Raw genomic sequence first — 10,397 nt, 5'->3', positions numbered from 1 at the left:
TAAATGTTTTCTCGGGACCTAAAAATATATATAGAGTAGACTCTTGATTTTCCCGGGGACCAAAAAAAAAAAAAAAAAAAAAAGATTTAAATTTCTTAAATCAATTAAAGTACCTTCTTACATACTTTATTTTTAAATGTTTAAAAAATACTGTTAAAAAAAAAAAAAAACCTCTGCTTAAGGGCTCCACAAACCCTTAATCAACCACTGGGAGTCTATTGTACAATCCTGTTCCTTAGGGATTCCGTCAATCCTTAGGCATGTGCACATACAGATATGTATTCATTTTCATTAGTTAGTGCTTGTTAGGTAAATAGGCACACTTGAGTTGCATTGTTCAATGAGTATGTACGTACGTATTTTGTATTTCAAAAGTTTTAAAGTTACCAATCATGTTAAAAAGAAAAAGAATTGTTCTTTCAACACAACAAAAACTTGAACTCATCAATAAACATGAAAAGGTGCTGGAGTGTCAGCTTTAATGAAAGAGTACAATGTTGGTGAACAAAATGTATGAGATTTAATAAAGAATAACTGATTGGATTTGCTGGAGTTTCAGATAGAAACAAACTTCTTTAATTTCTTTTTTAAATAAATAATAGAACATATAATTTTTTTTTAATAATAAATGTGTATTGTACATAATCCTAATTTTTTGCTTAATTTGCAGATTATCTGGGGAAACTAATTTCTTGACCTTCCTGGTTAACTGGGAGTCTACTGTACATAATTTTGAAATTTAGATTGTGTTGAAATATGTTGTTTTAAAATATTTTGTTTCTACAAAAAAAAAAAAAAATGGGATTCAGAAGTGTTATATTGAAATATACATAGCTCTGAAGTACACAATTATAAGATTTTGGTATATTACAGATACAAAGTACTATAATGTATCCTAAAAAATGCAATATTACAAGTTCAATAAACATCTACCATGAATGAATACATTGTTTAGCAGCACTTCAATTATATATAATTGAACTGCTTCTAAACTGGAAGATATGAAAACTGGAATTTCTCTTATAAATATTGGAAAGCAGTATTTATAGGAGAAAAACAGTGAAATGGGGACCCTGGTTGCCTGATATGAAATGTGACTCTGCTCCCATCTTCATCTGGCACAAATTAAAATTCCAATTATTATATCATAACTGTGTAGCTCTTAATGGATTGTGATTTGTTCCATGATGCATACAGGGTATTTGCAAAAGAACGACCAGTTTTCAAACTTGAATAACATAATTGGTTCACTAAATGCCCATATGACCTCTTTTGTCAGTTGTAAAATGTTCAAACAGAATTCCATCTCTCTCTCTCTCTCTCTCTCTCTCTCCCTACATTTTATATCAAGTAGCAAGTGCAATACTTTTTTTCAGAATTTGGTATAACAATATGGAATATGATGTCCTAAACATAATTCCAAGTTGGATAATATTAGGTAATGTGTTGACCAGGAAATGGGTTCATCCCTTCTATCCAGCTGCCTGAAAATTTTTTGTCAAGACATAATGAACCCAGCATGGAGGGACTCATCTTTGCTGAAAAAAAAAAGTTGATTTTCAAGCTGGGAAATCAAAATAGCCTTATTGGACCCTTTTTTATAGAAAAGAGAACCAATAATCTTGTCAAAAAGAGAAGTCAACACCTTATATTTACCTTTGGACTGTTCCTAATATGATGCCTTTACTGCTCAGGGATTTTGTGGACCTCAAGTGTTCTGTTTATTAACTTCACCAGATATGAAAATATTTCTTTGCGTGGAACATACATATGACAGATACTTATCTTTTATGCATTGTAGTATTTGGCATGCAAAGCTTTCTCACTGTGATGATCTTCTAACTCTAAACTTTTAATGAAGCTGTAATTTGTATGTATGCAGTTTCAAACATTTCTGCAAAACCTTATGCATCGTTTATTTCAAACTCATAAGCTCATGTCAAGCATGTCTCACTGACTTTTAAGCTTCAGGAAAATGTTTGGATTGCCATTATTGTTTTTTGCTGAAGTTCTTGGATGTTTGGAACTGTCTTTTGTTTACCAACCCAGTTTCCAGAAATGTTTGTAGCCAGCAACTTTATCAACTTTTTAGTTGTAGTTTTATCTTTGCTTATAGTTGTTCTTTATTTAGTAAGATATCAGCTGCACCTGTGATAAAAAAAAAATAATAAATAAAAATTGCAATTATGAAACTTGGTAACATTTTTTTACATTCTTCAGTGAAGAAATTGTATCATGAGTCCTCAGTCCTAAGGCTCAATTTAAGAGATGAAATATATATCCACAGTTTGCCTAAGTTTCTAATATCTTTTTAAATTGTGTAGCATAACCTGAATAGGTGAACCTATTATACATTAAAATTCTGAGACACCACCCAGGTCCGGGTGGGTGGTTACCACCCAGACAGCTGTTATGAAGCTTACTGGCTTCTCATCAGCTGATGAGTGGTCTCTATAGGTGGACACATGACAAATTGTGAATAGTGTATTTTGTCTAAGTGAACAGATAAGCAGTGTATGCTAGTAAAACTACCATTTTTTTAAAACAATTGTTATATTTGCCTTTAACTCCCCAGATATGGTTACTTGGTCTTTAACAAGAGCAGAATCTTTCCATGATCAAAACTGAAAGTAACACATGAATTTAAATTTGATTTTATGTTGCACTGCTTTGAGATACTGTTGCAATCCTAAAGTATTGTAGTGCATAGGGCAAACACAACTTGAGGATGTTCTGTCTCCATTGAGAGCATTCTCTCCATGATTGAAATCGAATGCAGGTAATGTATCTGAAGTAGTTAATCATTGTTAATATATGTAGTTATGTTTGCTATAATTATGGTTACGCACTATCCTCCAGTAGCACCTTTGAGGTTGTTGTTATTTGGTTTTTAGGAGCATTAGCAACTAAAGCCATATTGCTCCGGGGATATGCGGTGGTCATTCCCTGACCTTTCCGCATTCTCCGTATTTGGTGGTCACGGGCTCGAACCCGGGTCTAATCAAGAAGCGTGTGCTACGCACTGCTGCTGCTCCTGGCTACGGAGGTGCCAGGAGCAGCAGCAGTGCGTTGCGGTCACCAGATGATAATCTGGTGACCGCAACGCACTGCGGTCACCAAATGATAATCTGTTTTTAACATTTACTATTTCTCCTCCTCTCTACATATCTTTTTGTTGGTTACTTATCAATGTATCAGATGGAGTTTTCCCAAATTATGATTACATCTGGGCCTATAGTGGTTATCACTTGTCAGCAGTCTGCTAAAGTGAGTCAAGCTGCAGAATTTATTCCATGAAAACTGTTATTGAAGGAGTCCTTTTTTTTTTAAACTGAAAATATGAAAAAAGCTCCACTTTCTCAGACCATAAATTAATTATAAAAATAAAAAATCATGTCTATAAATTCCAGAAGTTTTATCTAATGAGCTACATAAAATTATATGAAGAAATAATCTGATAATTTCGAAGTAGTACGCGACCATGAGATTAAAAATGGTAGTCGGTAATACTGGCCTAAACTTTTATATACTGTATATATATATATTGATAAGTATTTACGAGTATCTTATACGGTAACTCTTCTGGTTAACTGGCTTAACAGAATGAGTATTTTGAAATTTTTGATTTAAAATAGCATGATTAAAGAAATCAAAAGGTGAACTGACTGTTACCTGAACAATAATGCAATGTCTTTAATTTTTTGGGAATTGTAAAAGTAATAACTAAATTACTTAGGGCAACTAGGATCATAAGAAAATATGTATTCAAGTCTGAAAATAGTAAAATTATCTATGTGGGAATTTATTGTAGACTAGCAGTGGCTACACACGCTATTCTTCCACACAGTGTGAAAAAGATTTGTATTCAGTTTCTGCTGGGTGGAATTTTTATTGATTTTTCTTTACGCTGTAGCCAAGTTAGTTGCTCACAGAAAATGTTTTGTAGTTTTTTCATTCTGATGACAGAATACATGTGATTTGTAGTTGAGCAGCACAGTAGCTGTGTTGGCAAGAGACTACCATCATACTGAGCAAAGTACTGGAGTTCAAATTCAACTCTTGGCAGTATGATATACTGCTGTCATGTGGCCTTAGCTGCCTCAGTGCTTATTTTAAACAACTAATGTTACAAACTGTGTGGGTAGGCTTGCCACTTTGTAAAAGAATATACAAATTGTTTTGGTTGATGACTCTTGAACACAGCAGACCTATGTAAAACTAACTGAGAAAAGAAAAGCAGTGCATACATAAACCAATTGATCAAAATGACCCGATATAGGAAATTGAAAACACTTAGATTCAAAAGAGGAGGCACCAAGAATTATAGGTATGTGCTATAAAAACACTGGTACTGGTAATATTACACTTAAATGACCCACTGAATTAAATTCTGACTCACCAGAAGATGCTTTGTGATATCTGCGTTTATGATGAAATTTTTGATTTAACTTTTGGGTTTTCTTTCCTGATCTTGAGAAATGACATTGTGTTAATATTTTCAAGCACACTAATAATGTTACATTTAAACTTTTAAGGAAATGTCTGAAATGTTAAAAAATGCTGTTATTAATGCACAATAAGATAATGAAGAATGTAATAAATATCCATGCAGATTCAGGTGTGGAATAAGTTTAGTTAGGTATCTTTTTGCAGAAATGGATTAAAAAAGCCATGTTAGATTTATAGCAACTATTACACTGTATTGCCAAATTGTAACCAGACACTTCATATTTCAAAGAACCTATTATTGATACAATGTCATATGACATTAATGGCAGTCAAAGCTGGACATGTATTAAATATCAGCCTATCTTTGGCCTTAATTACAGAATATATCTTCATTGGTAGACCACAAACCAATTTTGGTCCATTCCTCCTTCACAGCAGCCAATTCAGCTTCTTATTATATGCATATGTTGGTCTGGCCTTATGCTGATGTTCTAGTTCATCCCAAAAGGGAATGTATGTTTTCCAGCACAGTCCCATTCGAAGTTTCGTGTTACACAAGTTCCTACAATTGTTCCTCTCCTCCTAACAGAGTGATTTCCATACAGCTCTAAAAACATACTTTGTTTATATTGAATTCTTGGCATTCTGTTTCATGTGTTCCTTGGGTTGTGCTGTGATTTTACTCTGATTATGGTAAACGCAGGTTGCAACCCTAAATATCCACCAGTCATTCTGAGGATGGAAATATGTAGCTGTTTCCAAAACTGCCAATGATTATTAAATTTATTGCTTTTTAAGAACATAGTATAATTTGTGTTCTTTATTATTAATGCTGAGTTTCTACCTTTGTAATGTGTCTTGGAATAGTTAATATTAGATTAATGCCAGGTGTTTGATGGGAGTTAAGGTTGGAGCTCTTTGCAGGCCAATAACATTTTTACAAACCAAAGCACTACAAGCCACACAATATGACAGGGTGCATAGTCATGCTGAAACAGAAAAGGGCTCTTCTCATACTGCTGACTCCAGTGTAGGAAAAGCAACATTGTCCAGAATGTCAATATACTACATGATGTTCATTATTCCAGGAATGATGACCAATGGTGTGAGCCAAAATCATGAGAGACAGTCCCAGACAATGACTACCTCTGTTCAAATTTTGCAGTTTGGATGACGCAGTATTAAATATTCTCCAGGCATTTTTCAGACCTAAATGTTGCATTAGATTTGAAAACTGGATCATCAATCCACAACAGCTTTCCAACATTCCTGGGACTGATTAAAATGGGTTGCTCACTGTGTGCTGCTGCTGCTATAAAATCCAATCTGCACAACTTGTTTTGTATGGTGCTTGTACTAATATCAATTCCTTTTGGCTTCCCTGAACTTCTAGTTGACAATATTTGATGAGGACTGACTGGATCTATATATGTCTTCTGCATGCCCTCTGGTCTCTTTCCATCAATTTCTGTGATTTATCTGAATGTAGTAGGACCATGATATTTCCATTTGGTGATTATTTCAGCCACCGTTGATCACAAGTGTTGTGATGACGCAGATTGACTAATTGACTAATATGGCATTCTGTAATGAACCCCATGGAAGTTGCTGAGCTCAATTCCTTGACCTACTTGCTGTATTTTGTTGGTCTGTTTACCTCTAGAATGAATGCAATTGCTTTTACCCATTCCTGACACATGGTTGATGGCAAGTATAATTCATTATTCTCAAATCCCAGGTGTCCAGATATTCCCAAATCCCAGGTGCCAAGAGTTGGCAATATATTATATATGCAGGATTCAGAATTAGTGGTACTCATGGTTTCAATGGGATGAAGCTGAATTATTCCTATGGTTTGGTGGTTATCAATAAGAATTAATTTTCTAAGTTGTTAATTTTTGACACTAAGTATATATGCATTCACATATGAAGCCTGTTCAAAAAGTATTCAGACTGAAACTTAATTCCCTTGAAATAGCGATAAGTTTATAAATAAAGTATGTCCACTTGATTGGTGTCAGGTCTGTTCTAATTTTAGCAGTTTATTTAAAATAACACAAAAACCTAAACTTTGTTTTCAGTATGTAGGTAGGCTAATTTTAATTAATCTATATTTAATCAGGTTTCAGTTTTATTAAAAGCTGAGAGTGCCTTTGTAATAAATTAAAGTTTGCTTGATAAACAGAAAAATCTACATTTTTTTGTAACTTGTAAATGTTTGTTTGCATTTTTGAAATAAGAGACCTTTACATTATGATTACCATTAAAAATAGGAATAAACAAATTGAAAATTTAAGATTTTTATTTTAGCAAAAAGATCAAACAATCTACAGTTATCTAATGAGGTAATGTATACATACAATCACTAAATAATAACTCTTTTATTATGCTGCCAAGGTACATAACTCAATAGATAACTACTGACTTCAATAGATAACTACTAAAAATATTGAGCTTCAATCAAAACTGTAGCATAAAACTGTTAATAGACCAGATAACAAAAATTGAATAGAAACATAACAAAAAAAAAAAAAAAAGAAGAATATATATATATATATATATATATATATTATTAATTAAAACCAATAGTTTTTCATATATTCACCAAAACAAAAACAGTTATGCAAAAAAAAAAAAAAAAAATAAACCTGAAAATCAAAATTGATTTGTTTCAAACAATATTCCAATGAAATATGTACAGCTTATTACAGACTTTCGAAGGGTATTAAAATCTAAGTATACACAGAAGATATATGAGAAATAAAAGAAAAAAAAAAAAAAAAAAAAAAATGCTTACCATGATTGAAACAGTGGCCATGCTATGACTATGACCACTGTTTATGATAATTAAAGCATTGTTCTAAGATTGTTAATAGTCTTAATATCTGAATTACATATTACATAAAATATACATAAATTTGTGTTGCCAGTTATTTAATTCAAGAGGCAACAAATATAGCACAATCATAAGTTTGCTGTAATATTCAGAGAAGCTATAAACCAAAGAGAGCTATTCTGACTGCCATGCAATGGAAAGTACAAATGAAAGGTAGAACTGTTGAGTGCAAAGTTCTGTTTAATCCAGAATTCAGGCCTCTGGGATGGGGAACAAGAAAGAAATAAATGGCCACATGGTTCATGATTATGTAAAAAGTTATGTAAGCATGCAACTGTTAAATCACATATCAGATGTGATTTAATTAACAGCATTACATTCAAAGAAGTAATATTTTTAGAAGTAAACCAAGAATGTGATGCTCGTTAATGGCCCTCTTTCAAAGAGTACTATTAGTAAAAATAATTATTACTAAAATAAGTATTAGCCTTGTGATTAAAACCATCACTACCAGACCAAACTTATTTTAAATTAAAAATGGGTTACTATTGAGATTTACTACAAGCAAATCTTGGTAACATAAAGAGTAAAAATTGATAAGTAAGAGCCCGTTAAAAATTAAAGGTATTGGAATAACTTCATGGAACCTTAATATGTTGCATAAAGGAAAATGATTAGTCAGGAGATGCTACAATATTAAAAGACCAAATCAAACTTAATTTAAAGGATAAAAATAGAGATGGAGAGCCTTAACTACACAGATATGAGCTGAAACATTTTTTATACAGTATGTGCAAATCTTGAATATTGGTAGCCCAGAGTATAGGGAAAAAAATTTGGTAACAAGGTTACACAGCTTGCTTGAGGCAAGAGTTTAAGAGCAAATGCAATGACGATTGAGTGACTAGTACCTAGAGTAGGTTTATAAAGGACATGGCCTAAGGAAAAACATACACATTGCATTCTAAGGTACTTGGCCAATTTCAGTGGACCACAGAGTATATTTAATAACCTAAAAAGAATATTAATTTTGTAGCCAAACAGGTGGTGCAGAAATGGTATGAATGAAATAAAATTTAAGTGATCTGGAAGAGCAGTGGAATTGAAACTTAGGCTGTTATTTTTGAAAGCTGAGAGAAAGCTTCAGAAATTACAATACTGACCTGTGGTGGAAATTTACAGATAAGATGTGATCTTATTGGCACTTCAGTACCTTGTTCCTGGGATGCAGTAGATCCATTTTGGGATTATAGTCATTCCTTAACTTTCTTCATGGAACATGTAAAATGTTTGGTTGAAGGAGGGGAGGGGTCCTTGTTTCTGTTGATTGTTCATTCAGTGAAACATTAAATGAAAAATGTTCTCCTAGAATAGGAAGGGTCTGTTGAGAGGACAAATGGGTTATGAAATTCCCACAAACCTCTGTGAATAAGGGCACACCATTTATACAAAATTAATATTCCTTCTTAAGTTGGTTCAATGAGATTGATCAGGTATCCTGTAACCTATTGTGTATCTGTTTTTCCTTAGGCCATAATTCTAGGTATATAAATATATACATATACTAGATACCAATCACATAATCTTCACTACATTTTTTCTTAAGTTCTTTTACGTGAGTCATGTAACCTTGTTCCTAAATTTTTTTCCCTATACTACGGCTGCCAATCAAGGTTCCCCATTTGTTCAACCTACACACCTCTGATCATGATTTACACATATATAAAAAATGGGTTGCACTTTGTCTTTTGTGACCAGTTCCACTGTCTGCAGCCAATATCTGTTTAGGCAAATTTCTCCATTTTTTAGCCCTACAATACTGTAAGACTAAATAAAATTAGATTTGGTCTTATAGTATTGTAGCATCTCCCAAATAATCATTTTCCATTAAGCAAAGCATTAAGTTCAAAGCAATAGAAATCCACATGTCCCACGTGATGGGATACATGGAATTCTAATATGAAGTTTTAAAAAAAAAATAAAAAGTAACTTGAATATAATTAAAAATGAAATAATGAGAAAAAAATTACATGATAAATTATGTCATTAAAGATACCATAAAAATAGTATTTTTTAAAATACTATTCTTATGACAAATATATTTTTTATATTTATCATAAAAATGGAAATATTTTAGTATGTTTATATTTTTGTAAGGGTTTTTTACTGGGTCACAAAATTTGATGAAATATGAATATGAGTTACACCCTAAAAAATGTTAGGAATTACTGATCTAGAGGATAAAATTTTTTCCCCTTTCATTCAGCTTTCTTAACCCATGATTCATATTCAAATTCTTTTACTGAGCCTGATGGACTTGAAGTCATAATGTTGTAAATTGTCACATTACATAAATTTCTTTTGAACTTTTAATTTTGTGTATATTTATTTATTTTTTTTACTGTTTTTTTCTTTTCTGGCTGCATGGGGGAGAAACTTTCTGGAAGCAGAGCAAATTTCTTACTGTTGTCCCTGTGCAGCATCAAAGTTATGACCTGTTATTAGTGTTGGCGGCTCACTATTGCATCACGTGCTTTGTCCAAATGTTACATTTACATGCACTTTTCCGAATATATTGGAGAGAGAGATTGTTTGGATCTATTGTTGTGCTGAAGACTTACTGACTTATTGAAGAAAACACCATTCCTTGTGATGGCATGGAGGTAGATGTAAAAGGCAACAATGGCTTTGTAGTAGCATTCACGAAACAGACTGATAGAAATTCTGTGACCAGTCAAACTGCACTTTAAAAAAATCAAAAGGGCAACTTTTGATTTTTTTAATGCACGATTTGACTGTTCTATAAAATTTTTAAAATAGAGGTTAAAATATATTACTGCTCTACCTTTTATGATTACCAAAGGCAATCTATCATATATGGTATACACTTTTAAAACTACAGAATTATCGTACAAAGTTACATTAATGGAATATTACCTGGCATACTTGTTTTTCAGTTTTCTTCCTTTTCTTCCTTTCTCACTTCTTTGAATGTGTGATCACTGAAGAGTGGAAACAATTTTATGGCTACATTTTTCCTAAATGGTACTGGCACATTTTGAAAGAAATTTTACTGCACCCATGATTACATTAAAATTACTGTTCATCACCC

Source organism: Mastigoproctus giganteus, chromosome 10 (genome assembly GCF_048544385.1).
Source record: "Mastigoproctus giganteus isolate SK-2022 chromosome 10, ASM4854438v1, whole genome shotgun sequence".
NCBI lineage: Eukaryota > Metazoa > Arthropoda > Arachnida > Uropygi > Thelyphonidae > Mastigoproctus > Mastigoproctus giganteus.
The sequence above is the reverse complement of the archived record's forward strand: the minus strand, read 5'-3'. Positions refer to the sequence as shown.